This window comes from Phacochoerus africanus, chromosome 4, assembly GCF_016906955.1.
Source record: "Phacochoerus africanus isolate WHEZ1 chromosome 4, ROS_Pafr_v1, whole genome shotgun sequence".
NCBI classification, from domain to species: Eukaryota; Metazoa; Chordata; class Mammalia; order Artiodactyla; family Suidae; genus Phacochoerus; species Phacochoerus africanus.
Window position 1 is genome coordinate 127,299,404 of NC_062547.1, and position 17,153 is coordinate 127,316,556.

General features: G+C 38.8%; 1 long non-coding RNA gene across 2 annotated transcripts; it reads right to left on the reverse strand.

Annotated features, from left to right (window-relative positions):
- Positions 1-3,272: 3,272 nt before the first annotated feature.
- On the reverse strand, positions 3,273-16,485 carry LOC125124361 (uncharacterized). 2 transcript variants are annotated; one of them, XR_007134290.1, is made up of 4 exons: positions 15,427-16,485; positions 15,076-15,215; positions 4,691-4,797; positions 3,273-3,354 (listed from the first exon to the last, which is right to left on the reverse strand). It is a non-coding gene; the product is annotated as an uncharacterized LOC125124361 (long non-coding RNA). The 2 variants fall into 2 exon arrangements; XR_007134289.1 differs by having other exon boundaries at positions 15,076-16,485.
- Between the last annotated feature and the right edge of the window lie 668 nt (positions 16,486-17,153).

Genomic DNA, 17,153 nt, shown 5'->3' on the forward strand with positions numbered 1-17,153 from the left:
TAAGCAACTCATTCCATTTTGACATGGTTTGTTGCATATACATAGCAGTAGAAAATTGCACTAACTTCCACCTTTCTACCAAGCCAGATATACATTCCTCTGTCCCTCAGGCCTCACTAATACCTGGGTTTAAGCTATCTTCCTCGTCTAATCCATGGTGCCTCATCACTCATGTATATACTGCTTCACCCAGTCTCAACAATGGACCCTTACATCCTTCTCCACATAAAGCCTAGTAATGTTCTTTTGTTCCATCTATGTTTGTCCTGATCCTGCCTGTTCTTTATGGTCCATAATTTAGGCCCAGCAGTGCACATTTATTTCCTTGTTTTTTGCCATATCCAAGATTACCAGTCTGGTGCCAGCAAGCCTAGTTTTCTTTTGAAGAAACCATCTCTTCTTTTATACTCTGTCTAGAGGCCTCAGATAAGGTAAACTTGAGCTTTCCATCTAGGTGGCCAAGAGACCCAGATTCAGCCAGTTGGCACATTCCATTATCCTAGCCAGTGCGATTCATTCAAGAATGAGCACATGCCCTGAGTTGGTCCCATGAGATTAAATCCTAGACTTTTCCCAGAACAGTCTTTCTGTAGTGCCCGCTGAACCATGAGGCTATCATAGCAGGGTTGCCAGTGGGCAAAACAGAGTGAGAGCCTGAGAATGAAGCCAACCTAAAAAGAAAGCGGAGCCAACTTTGAGATTTCTCAGAGCATCATCAGAAAATCTGGACTCTGCCATGCCTGAAGATTCATTCCTCTGTCCAACCTGACTTATTAGTTGTGTGAGCCAAGCTATTCCTGAGTTAGATTGATTTAGAATGAATTAGATTTCTCTCACATAGTGACTATATAACGTCCTGGATAGTAAGACCTTATCTTCCTACTTTATATTTTGCAATCCACTGTATGCATGTCATTATAAACTTTGTGAAGACAGGAAATGCTGTATCTAATGACATAAGAATCTAGGAATGAAAGTGTGGGCATGTAGTGTGTACTCAGTAGATACTATTTCCTTTCTTTCACATTGCACCTAGCCTGGGTCTAGTTGATCGTGGTTGAATGATAGGTATATTAGTCATTGTCTCTGAGTAATACTAGATACCATTTAGGAAACAGTTATTAAATGTCAAGCATAAGAACCATCTCAGTTCTCACAGCAAGCAACATGAGGTCATGTGTACTCTTCTTCCTTCTGTACAGATGGGAAAAAAAGAACCCAACAGATGAAAGCTTGGAAAGTAAAAAATCTTGACCCTCATCTCACAGATAGTTAAGTGGGAGTGAGGATTCCAACTCATGTCTCTCTCACACCACACTTAGCTCATAGCTGATACACCATATAAAATGGGGTTTCCTGCTTGAAAAACATTCTAACCACCTGTTCTGAATGAAGGTAAATTGGTTGGATGAAAAGGCCTTGCAAGCATGGGAAGTCAGTCGTCATCTTTGTGCAGTGATGATATTAGCTCTCACATCAGCTGCTCAGGCTAAAGAAGCAACTTAGCAACACTTTGGGAGGTGGGTAGGGTAAGTGGAAATTTGGAAGGCATTGCCATAAGCCAGAAAACAGAATCAAATTGCCTGAGCTTTGTTCTTCCCACATCAGCCACAGACAGATGTGAAGAAAATGACAAGAGAAAAAATTGCAAGAGCCTTTTCTACAAAGTGTTGCAAATTCCATGGCTGCTGGCCAGGAAAATGTAGCATCCCTAGTTGTCACAAAGTGCGTAACAGAACAAAGACTCTCAGGCTGCAGGGAAAGATGACAGGGTTGGAAATGAAGAGCTTATGAGGATGCAAAATATAAAAATATAATCAAGGGTAAATGGGGATAAAAGGTCCTTGAAAGTCTCAGGAAGACCCGTGCAGAGTTGGAATGAGTATGTACAAGGAAATATGCAGCTCTCTCATTTGTAGAGCTGCAAGTAAGTTTCCCATTCTACCCCCTCAAGGAATAGAACAAGCTCACTATTAAAATTCTGGTGGTTCCTTGGAGAAGGAAATGCATCTGTAGGTGAATTGGAAAGGATGACCAGTGTGTGTTTTTGTCTGAAAGTGCAATAAAAAATTATCTATTACAGATTTTAAAATACTCATGAAAAAAAGGCTTTTTTTTTTTAAATCTTGATTTCCCATGGGTGCCATGCAGAGCCCCGAGGATAATTTCTCTCTCCTAGGTCATGGTGGAGCAGGGGTGGGAATGAGAGGCTGAACTAGTGTTACACTGCATTTTAAACCCTCAGCTTTGACATCTGCAAAACAGGTCATGGAAACATCTTTCTCTCTTGATCAGTTTCAGGAGTAAATGGATTTCACATGTAAAATCTCTGAAGATACATCTCATTCCTGCACTTTCCCACTGGTCTGAGAAACCCATGTGGGCATAGGCCAGGTCCCAGTGGCTCACTGCTCTGCCCCTCGTGCCTGGCAGAGTCTGTGCTGAACAAATATGTGTTGGGTCGCATCGATGCCTGCGGTTGTATATTTAGGAAGGTGCAAAACCAGTTTTCTATTATGTTTGTTTTAGAGCAATTTGTGTCACGCAAATGCCTTTCCAAGAATATTAAATTTGCCCCTAAGTGACCTGAGAGATGCTAAAGATGGATTAAAATGGCCAGTTGCGTTTAATGACAGAACCGGGGCGGGGGAGGGCAGGGAAGAGCAGAATGGGCCCAAGAACTTCCTCCTTCAAATGATAGCCTTCTCTAATTAAAATAGTCTGTCTAACCATTATTTCAGTCAAAAAGCACCTTTAGTAACAATTTACTAGAGAAGGCCAAGTAGCAAGAACACATCCTTTAAACATTGTTCTTTTTTGCATCTCTTCCTATTCTTTACCCCCCAAAAGGAAAGAAAATGACAGAGAACGAAATTTGCTAGGCTCTGCTTAAAATTGTTGGAATTTTGCTAACTCTCATTCTATTTTTAGCTTAGAGATTCCTCTTTCAAAAAACCTTCCCTGGCATGATTGAGTTATATATAAGTATGAGAAGGATGAATAAAGATATTAATAGCATTAATGGATAGGAGTAGATAAGATTTATTGAGGGCTATGGCAGCACATATGAGGCCTGGGGTAGGGGGAGGGGACTGTCAGAGAACTAGTGGTGTCCAAATAGAGTCTGGAGAATGGGAGAGTTAGCCGATTCATGTAATTCCTTAAAAAAGGAGTTCCTCTAGTGGCTCAGTGGGTTAAGAACCAAACTAGTATCCGTGAGCATGCAGTTCAATCCCTGGCCTCACTCAGTGGGTGAAGGATCTGGTCTTGCTGTGAGCTGTGGTGTAAAACGGCCGCTGTAGCTCTGATTTTCGACCCCTCGCCTTGGCACTTTGATATGTCACGGGTGCAGCCCTAAAAAGCCAAAACAAAACCAAACAAAAAATTCTTTAAAAAGTATGTCATGAAATTAGCATTCTTATTTCATAGACAGTATAACATCAGTCTTGGGAAAGTAAGTTATTCTCTAAAATTCGTACTCTGTTATACCAGCATTTTATATTTTTTTTCCATTTTTGAAAGTTTGAAATATAGTTGATTTATAATGTTGTGATAAGTTCTGCTGTACAACACAGTGATTCAGTTATACGCATATACACACATCCATTCTTTTTCAGATTCTTTTCACAGAATATAGGGTAGAGTTCCCTGTGCTATATAGCAGGTCCTTTTTAGCCAATCATTCCATATACTACAGTGTGTATATGCCACAGCCACAACAAAAGTAGATCTGAGCCACATCTGTGACCTGTACCACAGCTCACGGCAATGCCAGATCCTTAACCCACTGAGTGAGGCCAGGGATAGAACCCGCATCTTCATGGATAGTAATCAGATTTGTTTCCACTGAGCCATAACAGGAACTCCTGTATCCCTTTTTTAGACTCCACTCATAAGTGACATCATAGGATATTTATCTTTCTCTGTCTGGTTTACTTCACTGAGTATGGAAATCTCTAGGTCCATCCATGTTGCTGCAAATGGCATTATATCATTCTTTTTTTATGGCTGAGTAGTATCCTGTTGTATATATGTACCACAATTTTCTTAATCTATTTCTCTGCCCAGTTTGGTTCCTGCTTTTCAAGTATGTGGTAATTGAGCAAAAATGGCCCTCAAAGTGTCATGGTTGGGGCCATGAGAGTCTGCTCACTCTTGTCTTCTCTAGTCCTAGTATTGGACCAACTATGTCTCTAAAGAGACACACCTGGCAGTCTGAGCTTTCTGACTCTCTTACCCCTGCCCCCCGCCTCCCACCCCGGGATATAGTATGTCTTACACAGTTCTCATAGATGACAATTATTATAAGATCATATACACTCAGATACATGAAAATTGAATACCTTGAAACTTTACTAAACAAATTTTGATAATTTTCATGTTTTAGTTATAAATTACAGGATAAGATGGAAGGCATCAGGCTGCTAGCTGCAATCATTTACCCATAAGTTAGTCCAGATACTGGTAGTTTCAATTTCCAGTAAATAAAAATCTAAATTAGTTATGACTGTCACAGTGCTTTCTCTTTTTAACATTTTCTTTATTAGCAGCAACCTCTTGCTGGTCTATATTATTAGCATATGCATCTGAATTACAGATCTGCAGGGGAGCATCTTAAGGTACATGTCTTAGCTCAAGCTGCCATGAGAAAACACCACAGCCTGGGTGGCTTAAACACAGGAATTTATACCTCACAGTTTTGGAGTCCAAGCAGTTCAAGATCGAGGTGCCAGCAGATCTGGTTCCCAGGTAAGGGCCTTCTTCCTGGCTTCCAGATGGCAGCCTTCTTGCTGTGTCCTCACATGATGGAGAGAAAAAGAGCTCTGGTCTCTTATTTTTATACAGACCAAGGGCCCCATCACCAAGTATCATCACATTGGAGGTCAGGGCTTCAAAATATGAAATCTGGGTGGGAGTCACAAGCCTTCCGTTCCTAACAGCACATTTGTAGAAACATTCTGGCTCAGGCAACAGGGGCCCCTCCTTACTCTTTGGGATCTGTTCTGGGTTCCTAATAGGGCGAGGCATCTGCAGGGCCAAGAGGTTGTGGATATTCAGAATCCACACACTCCCTTCCAGGTGACACTGAGTACCTGGGACCTCAAAATTTCCTGCGTAAATGACCTCCATCTGCTTCCTGGGCTTGCAAGGCCCCCTTCCTAGGCTGTTCCTTCTGACCATGAACTCGAAGTCTACCCTGAAAGACCAGGAGATGGCTGAGGGGTGGCAGTCTGGATTCAGGAGAATGGTTGAAACTTGTTAGGTGCTGGCTGGGAGTCCACAGGTACGTTTACAAGACAGAATTGAGGACAGAAAGAGAAGGGAGAGAGGAAAGCTGGCTCTCCTCACACCACTATGGTAGCATCAAACTTTGAAAAGTACAAGAACTCTACATGCAAACCTCACCTTCCAGATTATTAAGAAGGTACAGTTTTGAAGGTAGGAAGAGAGAACATATGTTAGATGGTGAGGTTAATTTTTAACAAATATGAAGGGCATTACTCTTGATTTTTACTTTTGATCTATTTTTCATGAGTGTTAGTGGATCTGATGATGAATGCCACTCATTATGTAATAATTAGTATACTAATAACACTAACTTTAATATTAGTAATTTTATGCATCTTCTCTATAATATTATAGATATAAATTAAGTAATATATAGCTGAGAATAGCAGCAACTATAAACTGATTCCTGTTTGAAACCACTTTGGTGGCTGGCAGTGTTGAACTGATAAACCAGCTGCTTGCGTCATGAGCCCACTTATCAGAGTTTCAATAAATGTCCATGAGGATGAATCTGATATATACTATGAATATCCCAAATTGTTCCATTTTGAAAGGAAAAAATAACATAAGAGTATTTTTTTTTTGTCTTTTTGTCTTTTTAGTTCTTGCATCCCATGGCATGTGGAGGTTCCCAAGTTAGGGGTCAAATCGGAGCTGTAGCCGCCAGCCTATGCCACAGCCACAGCAATGCAGGATCTGATCTGTGTCTATGACCTACACCATAGCTCACAGCAATGCCGGATCCTTAACCCACTGAGCGAGGCCAGGGATCAAACCTGAGTCCTCATGGATGCTAGTCAGGTTCGTTAACCGCTGAGGCAAGATGGGAACTCCCATAATTGTAATTTGATTCTTTAACTAAAAAGTGTTTTGTTTGTTTGTTTTTCGTTCTGAATTGCCATTCCTATTCCCCGCTTCTAATCCCCTCATAGGCTGTACCTCTAAAGCACTTGTTTTAACCTGAACTTGCACTTTTGTAAGGAATGTACCATTGTTTAGTATGTGTGTTTTAAAAGCTTTACATAGTGGGCAGTGAGCTTTACATCACATTCTTTTTCTTGCTTTTTTCCCTCTTAATGTTCTATCCACATTGCCATGTGTATTGAATTTATTGTTTATAATTGCTACATAATGTTCATGGAACATGTAGCTTTTACTTATCAATTCCTCTAGTTAAAGGCAACTCCCCTGGTTATAGGCTTCTAGGTGGCTTCCAACTCTATAATCACAAACAAAATGTGATTATAATGAACATATCATATGTGATCCTTACTCACTTATGTGAGGATTTCTTAAAGGTATTTACGCCAGGAGTGGAATTGCTGACAGGGCGTAAGCATATTTATTACAATAAATACTGCTGTTTTCCAGAATTGGTGCACCTGTTTTGACTTCTATGAGCAGTTTACATGTGTTTCCATATCTTCACCAACACTTGATATTAACTACTCTTCAAAATTTTGCCATTCTGATACATTCACATGGTAGCTCATTGTTTCAATGTAGTGATATCTCTATTAATTTGTATTGCTTTGCATTGGCATTCAAAAATAAGGGTTACAAAATTATACTTTGCATCCTCATGTTTTTTGCTTTATTTGACTCCTGTTTGTTTCTGTATGTTTTTGCTCTCAATGGATAAGGTAAAGTCATTCATTTATTTAAATTTTTGTACATGTGTTTGCTGTGGGGTCAGGAATATAAAAAATAATTTAGCCATCTTGTAGAATAGGAGCTGCTGGTGGTGGTGGTGTATGTGTGCGGGTGTGAGCACACTCAAGTGTAATTAACAAAAAGGGCATTGAGCTCTAAATATCGTTTGGTTTCTGGTTCTTCCTTTACGTTTTCCCTCCTCCCCTTCCCCCCTCCTTCCTCTTCCTTTTCCTCCTCTTCTTCCTTTTCCTTCTCTCCCTATTTGTAATGTTTTATTTAATAGTATTTTTTTTTTAAAAATTATGCTGCTATATGTACAAATTACCTAATTAATTTGTCCAGATTTTACTGGAGTTTTTAAATATATCTTAAGCTTTGCCAGTAGAATATTCTGAACCTTAACTCCTTAGGGAAAAGTAGAGTTATTGAGTAAGAGGAATCAGAGTAAAGATGACTGGTGACACAATTCTAGGACAGTTTTCTTTTAAAGGGAGAGTATTTCTGTGTCATTGGGAAAGAAAAGTGTCTAGAACCTGGTCATTCACTTCATATAGATGGGTAAGCTCTGTGATAGGAAAGCAGGATCAGCATGATAGCTACCACAAGTAGGAGCTTTACAGCTGTATTACCATTTCTCTACCTCATTTGCATTAAGAATGCCCTAGATGTACCAGGAAAAGGTTCGATTTTCAGTTAAAACTTGATGATATGATCAAATTGCCCATTTACATTCATTTACAGTCAACTCTGATTTTGCTTGTTTCTGTGTCCATGCCATGGGCCGTTAATTTAGGTAATAAGTATACAGGGCTTTCTCCTGTGTCTTTTATACTCCTGCTTAGTCAATTGACTTTCAAGATGTATTTTTTCCCAGTAGCCAGGAAGAGCTTTGAGGGTGGACAGAGGTAGAAGACTTCTGAATCTCCTAGGTAGTTATAAATTTGTGGGTGGGCACAATTTTGAAACCTAAAACTATTCTTCAAGGCAACAACCTCATGTGGAGGGATAATCAGCAATTTGGGGAGGAATTTTTTTTGAAAACTTTAAATTATACCATTAGAATGAAGTTCCTCTTCTGAATGTTGACAGAGCAACTTGACCTTGAGGACAAGTTTCAATAACTTGTTGTCTCCATTGCTTCCTACTTAAAACTCAGCTTTTTTTTTTTTTTGGTGTAAACATCTGTTTCACTTGTGGCCTCTTTTCTGTGCATTCCAGGGCCTCCACTGAGTACAGCTTGACTTTAGGATAGAGATGGAAGGATAGTTCCATAAACGCAAACCAAAAAGACACTGGTTAAGATGTGCGTGCCATAGCTTGGAGTCTTATCCCTTAGTGTTCCCCTAACAAAGATTTTCCTTTTTGACAAGTGTGACAACACTGAGGGAGCCAGCAAAAGCTAGAAATAGAAAAGCAGTTCTCGAGCAGATAAGAGCTTTAATCAATTATAGATGATATCTTACTGAGTTCATGATGTCGTAACATAATTGTTTTGATAGTCTCAGGAAAATCACTTCAATTAATGTTTATTTACTTACAAATAATTTGAAGAACTTAGTACTTAAGTGAAAATCTTTCATGGTCTGCTAATTTTCTACAGTAACACCCACTTGCTTTTTTCATCTCCTAGCTGTCCTCACTGACACTTTGTCATCTTATCTATCACTAATTGAGAAAAAAAAGATCATCAACCTTCAGAAAATACTTGTTTTCTCTAAGCTCTGCTCATGAATAAATATTTCAAAATTAGCCAAAGAAGCAAAATGATAGTGTAAGCTCATCTTAAATCCATGTTTAAGATCATCTGTATGCTTATTTTCATAACTGCAGTAAAAAAAAAAAAAACATTATCTTTCTGTTGGTAAGTCAGGGTAGAAGTTTTTGGATGTCTGAATGAATTAGGCAGGGCTTGCCTTAGGTTTCCTCAGGGGATATGATTTCAGGGTGATTCCTCTGCTGATTGCCCTGCTCCCATCCTGTTAGCTGCTACATAACGTGTCGCAGTTACATTCCTTGTTTAGTATGAATGTGTTTATCAGCTATTTTCTTGAGTGGTTTGAAGGTGAAAGAGGAAGATGAAGTTGAACAACATTAGTAAGGCTTAGAGGATGCCACACAGTCTGCTGCCTTGAGCTGGCACTAGACTTAACCAAAGTGGCCTCATGCTCCAACTTGTTTCTTCAGCATTTTGCCAAATGTTCCTGTGGTGATGACAGAAATGGGATGGGACTTAGTGTTCTTAAGTCCTGGATTCAAGTTTTTACTCCCGTCTAAGCTGTTGTTTCCTCTTCTATAAATCGAGAATAATCTTGTGAGTGAATCCAGCAAAGTGTGATGAAAGGTAAAAACTAGTATTATTAATAAGTTCCCCCAAATATTCCCTTTTATTAAATTTTCCTCTTGGAAATGGTCGTATCGTTGGCACCACAAGATTGAGAATACCTTGTTCCTTACAGTGCATCATAAGTTCCCTTGCACCCCCTTCTTAGGACCTCGACAAGCCTGGTTTTGTGTTTGACAGCTTAGGGAACTTTCTTGTTACTGCTCTGGCTGAGGTTGCTGCTTGTCATGTTTTATACTGTACTTCCTGTTCCATATTAACTTGTGTGTTACTATCCAGAAATGGGTAAGACAAGAGATTCTTTACATATAGAAATATGTAGAGATATAGAAATATTTTAATGAAATTCTAGGCATGTAGGAGGAAGATAAGTCTTTTTTTCTGTCAAGCTCTAATTTCTAAAGTACATCCGTAATAACAGAATCTGGGGACATCTTTAGTCCAGCTGATTTCCTATAATGTTCCCTGAGGCACAGCTGGGGGTTTCAAAATAGTGTGTTTTTAAAGAAGTACTACCATAATGCTATATCATCTTAGATTATCTTAATAGAAAGTTTTGTTTGCTTTTGCAAGCATTTTATTTATAGGATGGTAACTCATATTGTACATTCGTGGAAATCATATTCTTATGACTGAGGTAAGCAGAGGTGGCTAGCAGCAATTAGACTTTCTAAAATACTGACTTTGCTGAGGTTAATGAAACATTTATCGGCCAACACCTGCATCAAATTAAAGCCTGGCTTGCTCTAGTGACACTCTGCTCAGTGTGGTCCTGGACCAGCAGCAGCACTACCTGGGAGCTTGTTAGAAATGCAGACTCACAGGCCTGCCCCAGACCTACCAATCAGACTCTGTCTGCTGGTGATTGATGTGTACCTTCAAGTTCAAGAACAGTGTCCCGGTAGACTTTCCTCTTAGTTTTAAAGAGGGATAAAGAAGGCCAGAATTACTTGCTGCTCTTGTCACAGAAGAATGAGAATCAGCAAGGTCCAGCACTACCAAAAGAAACATGAGCTACATCTATAATTTTAAGTTTATGGTCACCACATTAAAAAGTAAAAAGACATGCAAGATTAATTTTAATACTAGATTTTATTTAAAGCAGTCCATCCAAAATATTATTTTAGGAAATAATAATGATATATTCCACATTTTTTCATAAATTATGTGCATGTATATTTACAGCACATCGCCATTAGGACTGGCTACATGTGGCAAGGGGATATCATATTGACAGAGCAATCGTAGATGTTGATGTTTCTACGGTCCAGTCCAGGGTGCACTGAATTGCCTTTCCTGGAGTGTTTTTTTTTTTTATTATTAGATGCCTACCATGCATCAGACTTTGTGTTAGATTGGAGGGAAGCAAAAGTAAGATACACACATATTTTTGAAAATAGTGACAGTATCATGAAATAAATGCAATAGAAGAAGTCTGTGTAGAGTGCTGTGGAAGCATGGAACAAAGAGCATCAAACATTGTCCAGGACAAGAGGACTGCATTGGGCTTATAAACTTTCACTATGGAGACAAACAGATCCTTGCTCCAGGACTTAACCTCAGACCTCTGGGCTTTCAGTAGGCACTAAGATAAAAGCTTCTCATAGAGTTCTTGTAAAGATAAAATGATAATTGAATATAAAGTATCTGAAACACAGTATGCTCTATTAAATATCATTATTAAAGGAAAGGTAAGGCTAAATTTTTGAGTATTTACTGATGAATGGAGTTCCATGAGTATATCCATCAAGATCCACCAATTATGAACATTTGCTTTCGCTACTTTATATATATGGATTTATATATATATATACATGTGTATACTTTAATGTATATAGTATATATATATATATGTATGTGTGTACATGTGTACTATATATATAGTATATATATATATATATGTATGTGTGTGTATATATGTACATACATGTATTCCTAAAATCATTGGAGACTATTTTGTAGGTATCAAGACTGTTTATTCCTAAATATGTCAGTATGTATTTCCTGAAAATGAACATTTTCTCACATGATTAGGGGTGTAATTGTCAGATTCAAGAACTTTAAAACACAACACTATTTTCTAATTCATAGTTCTTAGTCCTTCATGGTCCATGGTTCAATCAGGTATCATTTCTCTCTGGTCTCCTGGAATCTGGAACAGTTGCTCAGACTTTTCTTGGGAGGGAGAGAAGGTGTGTGCATGCATAAAAGAACTGCATGTTTTTAGAGAGAATGCAGAGTATCCCCTAACTGCACTTTCTATGATGTTTCCTCATGATTAGATTCAGCTGGTATATTTTGGCATACCAGCTTGGAATTTTTTTTTTTTTTATTGAGGTGTAGTTGCTTTTTAATTGAGGTATAGTTGATTTATAGTTGATTTACAGTATAAGTTTTGAGTGTATATACAATACTAGGGATTCACACTTTTTAACTGCTATACTCCATTTACAGTTATCATAAAATACTAGTCATAGTCCTTGTGCTATAAAGTATATACCTGTAGCTTACTTTATATACAGTAGTTTGTATCTTTTAATCCCATACCCTAATCTTGCTCCTGGTAGCCACTAATTTATTTTCTCTATCTGTAAGTCTGTTTCTTTTTGGTTAAATTCACTAGTTTTTTTTTCATCTTCACTAGTTTTTTTTTTCTTCTTTTAGAATCCACACATAAGTGATATCACACAATTTTCATCTTTCTCTGACTTATTTCACTAAACATAAGGCCCTCTGAGTTCGTCCATGTTGTGGCAAATGGCAAAATTTCTTTATGGCTGAGTAGTATTCTGTTGTGTGTGTGTATGTATTTATATACTCCACTTCTTCTTTATCCATTCATATATTGCTGTAAACTTAGATTGCTTCTATATCTTGGCAATTGTAAATAATGCTGCTATGAACATAGGGGTGCATATATATTTTTGAATTAATGTTTTCATTTTCTTCAGATATATACCCAGGAGTGGAATTTCTGGGACACATGGTAGTTTTGATTTTAGTTTTTTTAAGGAACTACCACACTGTTACAGTTACTCACCAATTTACACTTCCACCAGTAGTGTACAAGGGTTCCCTTTTTTCCACACTCTTGCCAACATTTGTGATCATTTTGATGATGGCTATTCTGGCAGGTGGGAGGTGATGCCTCATTGTGGTTTTGATTTGAGTTTCTCTGATGATTCATGATGTTGGTCATCTTAAGTGCCTGTTAGCTATCTGTATGTCTCCTTTGGAAAAATGTCTATTCAATTCTTCTGCCCATTTGTTAATCAGGTTGTTTTTTTCATAAGTTGTATAAGCTCCTTATGTATGTTAGATTTCAATCCCTTATTGGTCATATCATTTGCTAATAATATCTTCTCCCATTCAGTAGGTTATCTTTTCATTTTGATGATGGTTTCCTTTGTTGTGCATAAGCTTTTAAGTTTCATTATGTCTTTGTTTATTTTTGCTTTTATTTCCTTTACTTTAGGATATGGATCCAAAAAATACTGCTTCAATTTATGTCAAAGAATGTTCTACCTATGTTTTCCTTTGGGAGTTTTATAGTATCTGGTTTATATTTAATTGATTTTGTGTTTGTTTATTTTTTAAATATAATTTTTATTTTTTTCCATTATAGCTGTTTTACAGTGTTCTGTCAATTTTTTACTGTACAGCATGGTGAGCCAGTTACACATACATGTGTACATTTCTTTTTTCTTACATTATTATGCTCCATCATAAGTGACCAGACATAGTTCCCAGTGCTACACAGCAGGATCTTATTTCTTTACATGTAACTGCAGAGTTTTCTCAGAACCACTTATTAAAGAGACTGTCTTTTATCTATTGTATATTTTTGCCTCTTTTATCATAGTTTACTAAAGGTGCATGGATTTATTTCTGGGCTTTCTATCCTGTTCCATTGATATATGTGTCTGTTTCTGTGCCAGTCTAGGTTGTTTTGATTATTGTAGCTTTGTAGTATAGTCTGATGCCAGAGCGTGTGATACCTCTAGCTCTTTTCTTTCTAGGAATTGTTTTGGCTATTTGGGGTCTTTTGAGTTTTCATACAAATTTTAAATATGAAAATTTTTTTCATTTCTATGAAAAATGCTATTGGTATTTTGATAGCGATTGTTCTGAATTTGTAGAAGGCTTGAGGTACTATGGTTATTTTAACAATATTAATTCCTCCAATTCGTGAACATGTTATATCTTTCCATATGACACAGTTTCTTTCATTAGTGACTTACAGTTTTCCAAGTCTAGGTCTTTTATGTCCTTAGGTTTATTCTGAGCTATTTATTTTTTCTTGGATAAAACTATAAATGGATTGTTGCTTTAATTTTTCTTTCTGAAAGCTCATTGTTAGTGTATATAAATGCAACTGATTTATGTATATTAATTTTGTACACTACAACTTTACCATAGAGTGACACTTTGACTTCTTCCTTTCCAATTTTAATTCCTTTTATTTCTTTTTCTTACGTCATTGTTGGGACTAGAACTTGCAATACTATGTTGAATAAAACTGACTAGGGTGGGCATTCTTGTCTTGTTCTGATCTTAGAGAAAATGTGTTCAGCTTTTCACCTTTGAGTATGATGTTAGCCGTGGGTTTGTCATAAACGGCCTTTATGTTGCAATAGGTTCCCTCTCATTTTCTGGAGTTTATTTTTTAATTGAAAATAGATGTTGCATTTTGTCAAAAACTTTTCCTGCATCTATGTAAATTATTATATGGTGTCCTCAGTTTGTTTAATGTGCTTTATCACAATGATTGATTTGTGAATATTGAAAAATCCTTCCATCCTTGGGATAAAACCAACTTGATCATGGTGTATGATCCTTTTAATGTATTTTGCTAATATTTTGTTGATGATTTTTTGCATCTGTTTTCATCAGGGATACTGGCTTGTAATTTCTTTTTTTGTGATATCTTGGCATGGTTTTGGTATCAGGGTGATGCTGGCTTCATCATAGGGTGAGTTTGGAAGTATTCCTTCCTCCATAATTTTCTGGAATTATTTGAGAAGAAGAGGTGTTAACTCTCCTCTAAATATGTGGTAGAATTCACTTATGAAGCCATTGGGTCCTGGTGGGTGAGGCTTAAGCAGGGTAGATGGTAGATGGGCGCAGGGATTCGGGGGCTACTGTCTGCCCACTGTGGAGTGGAGCTGGTCCAGTGATCATGCACTGGTATATGTGACCAGGTCCTGGGCCCTCTGGTGGGCAGGACCATGGCTATGGGCTTAGGGAATCTTAATATAGCCTCTCTACTGGTGGGTGGGGCTGTATGTACAGCATGTGAAATTTTGTGTGCACCACTTAAGAATGGAATCTCAATCTTCCCCAGCCCTCTGGGACTCCTGAAAGTAAGTTCATTGGCTTTCAAAGCCAAATACTCTGGAGGGGGGAGCTCATCTACCTGGCACAGGACCCCCAGGCTGGGAAAGCCTAATGGGAGGGCTTAAACCCCTCATGCCTTTGGCAGAATCTCTGCAATTGTTATTACTCTCCCATTTATTTATTTATTTATTTGCTATTTCTTGGGCCACTCCCCCGGCATATGGAGGTTCCCAGGCTAGGGGTCCAATCGGAGCCGTAGACGCCAGCCTAAGCCAGAGCCACAGCAACGCCGGATCGTTAACCCACTGAGCAAGGGCAGGGACCGAACCCAAAACCTCATGGTTCCTAGTCGGATTCGTTAACCACTGCGCCATGACGGGAACTCCTACTCTCCCATTTTTGGGTCACCCACCAAGGAGTATGGGACCTGACTGTATGGTGATTGCCTCTCCTACCTGTCTTGCAGTTTCTTCTTTATTTGTAGAAGGTCTTTGTGGCAGATTCAAGTCTTTTTCACTGATAGTTGTTCTGTAAACAGTTGTAACTTCTGAGCAGAGTGTCTTTCTACTCCTCCATCTTGCCCAGTCTCCATCAGCTAGGGTTGTTGAAGATAGTTTTAAATAAAGGTTCCAGTAATAGCAGGAAGGCAACATCATTACAAGGCCTGAGAAAAGTGATCTTGTTAGGTCCTACTTAGGAGCTTCAAAGGAGGGGCCAACTGAAAGGATCTGTAATTACTGAACTGAAGGATGCCACCAAGCCCAGAATCATGGTAGGGAGACAGGAGGAGCAGGGGGAGTAAATACCTTGACCTTGTTCTCTTCTTGTCCTTTTATCTGCTGCAGGTGCTCCCACTGGTTGAATGCAACAACAAAAAAATGGACTGCTAAGGACCAAATAAGCTGGACTGCCCTAAATGTCTGACTTCTGGAGTTCGGAGAATGGTACAGTATCACCAAGAATGCATCTTGTTGGGATTGGGGGAAAGTGAAAATCACCAGTGCTTCAAGCAGAGGGAGCAGTATTCACAAAGGCAATGATGTATGAAGGGTCAAAGGGTGTTGAGGGACATTCTGGAATGTAGCCAATGAGGTTCAGAAACTAGTTGATCCTGCTGACAAAAGTTTTTGAGCATGGGCATTAATAGGATCAAATCAGTGTTTCAGAAAAAGTAGCTATGAACTGCAAAAGAAATGGAAGTCAGGGAATTACTGCACTAATTCAGGGCAGAGATGAAGAAAGAGTCTCTACTTGCACACGAGAGAGAGGGAAAAAAGAGACAATAAGAAGTATTGGGGACATTTAAAAAGTAGATGAAAGGGTCAAAGATGTTTGAGGTTTAATTAATTGTAAATGATATTATTGGTAATGGCAGCTAACAGATAGAGTGCTTCCTCTTTGACCCTAGATTAGAGACCTTAGTCTTCAGAGTAACTCTTGTGAGGCAGATGTGATTATCACAGTTGTAATTACAAGGAACAGACATGTTTGAGTGAATAATAATAATACCATGAATTGAGATAGAATGAAGTTGCCAGTGGGGCCTATAGTGAGTCCTAACCAGTAAGCTAATAATCAGAGAATATCTGAGACTGACCAGGATAAATACTGAACAACAACAAAACACTACGATATGTTAAGGAGTGTTCAGAAAGGCTAGAGAATGTCAGATGTTTGAATGGAAGGACGAATATCACATGTAGCCCTTTTATTGTTGATTTAACTGGCCTATCCAGCTGTGGCCTCATTATCACTGTGATCTTTTGACCTAGACTTGGAAAGGCCATACTGTTTACTACTTGCTTTTGTTCAGCTTTTCAGGAATGCACCCATGGCATATGGAGGTTCCCAGGCTAGGGGTCTAATTGGAGCTGTAGCCACTACCCTAGACCATAGCCACAGCAATGTGGGATCCCAGCCGTGTCTGCTACCTACACCACAGCTCACGGCAATGGCAATGCCAGATCCTTAACCCACTGCGTCAGGACAGGGATGGAACCCTCCACCTCATGGTTCCTAGTTGGATTCATTTCAGCTGCAGCACAACGGGAACTCCCCTGTTGACTACTTTTGAAGTGAGAGGTTCCAGATCAAGGTGGTGATGTAGGAAGATCCTCAGCTTACCTCCTCTCATGCACACACCAAATACATACCTGCATGTGGAACAATTTCTCCTGAAAAAAATACATACAAACTTGCTGACTCCTGCACATGGGGAAAAAGGTAAAAACAACAACAAAACATTGGAAGTAGGTAGTAGAGGCTGATATTCAATGTCACCATGTGACCTACAATGGAGAAAAATTAAAACCTGGAGTTTCTCCCTGAGGAGTGAAGGGTTTGAACGCTAGGTGAGGTACCCCACCTTTTTAGACCTGAGAGACAAGCCCCCAAGACACCTAGTTCTTAAAACCAACAGGGCTTTTATCTGTGAGTTAAACACAAGTATAGCAAATGGGAAAATGGTCTTAAAAGATTTGTGCACAGGGCCATACCTACCCAGTCCAAGGCCCTGCATAAAAGCACTGTGCTT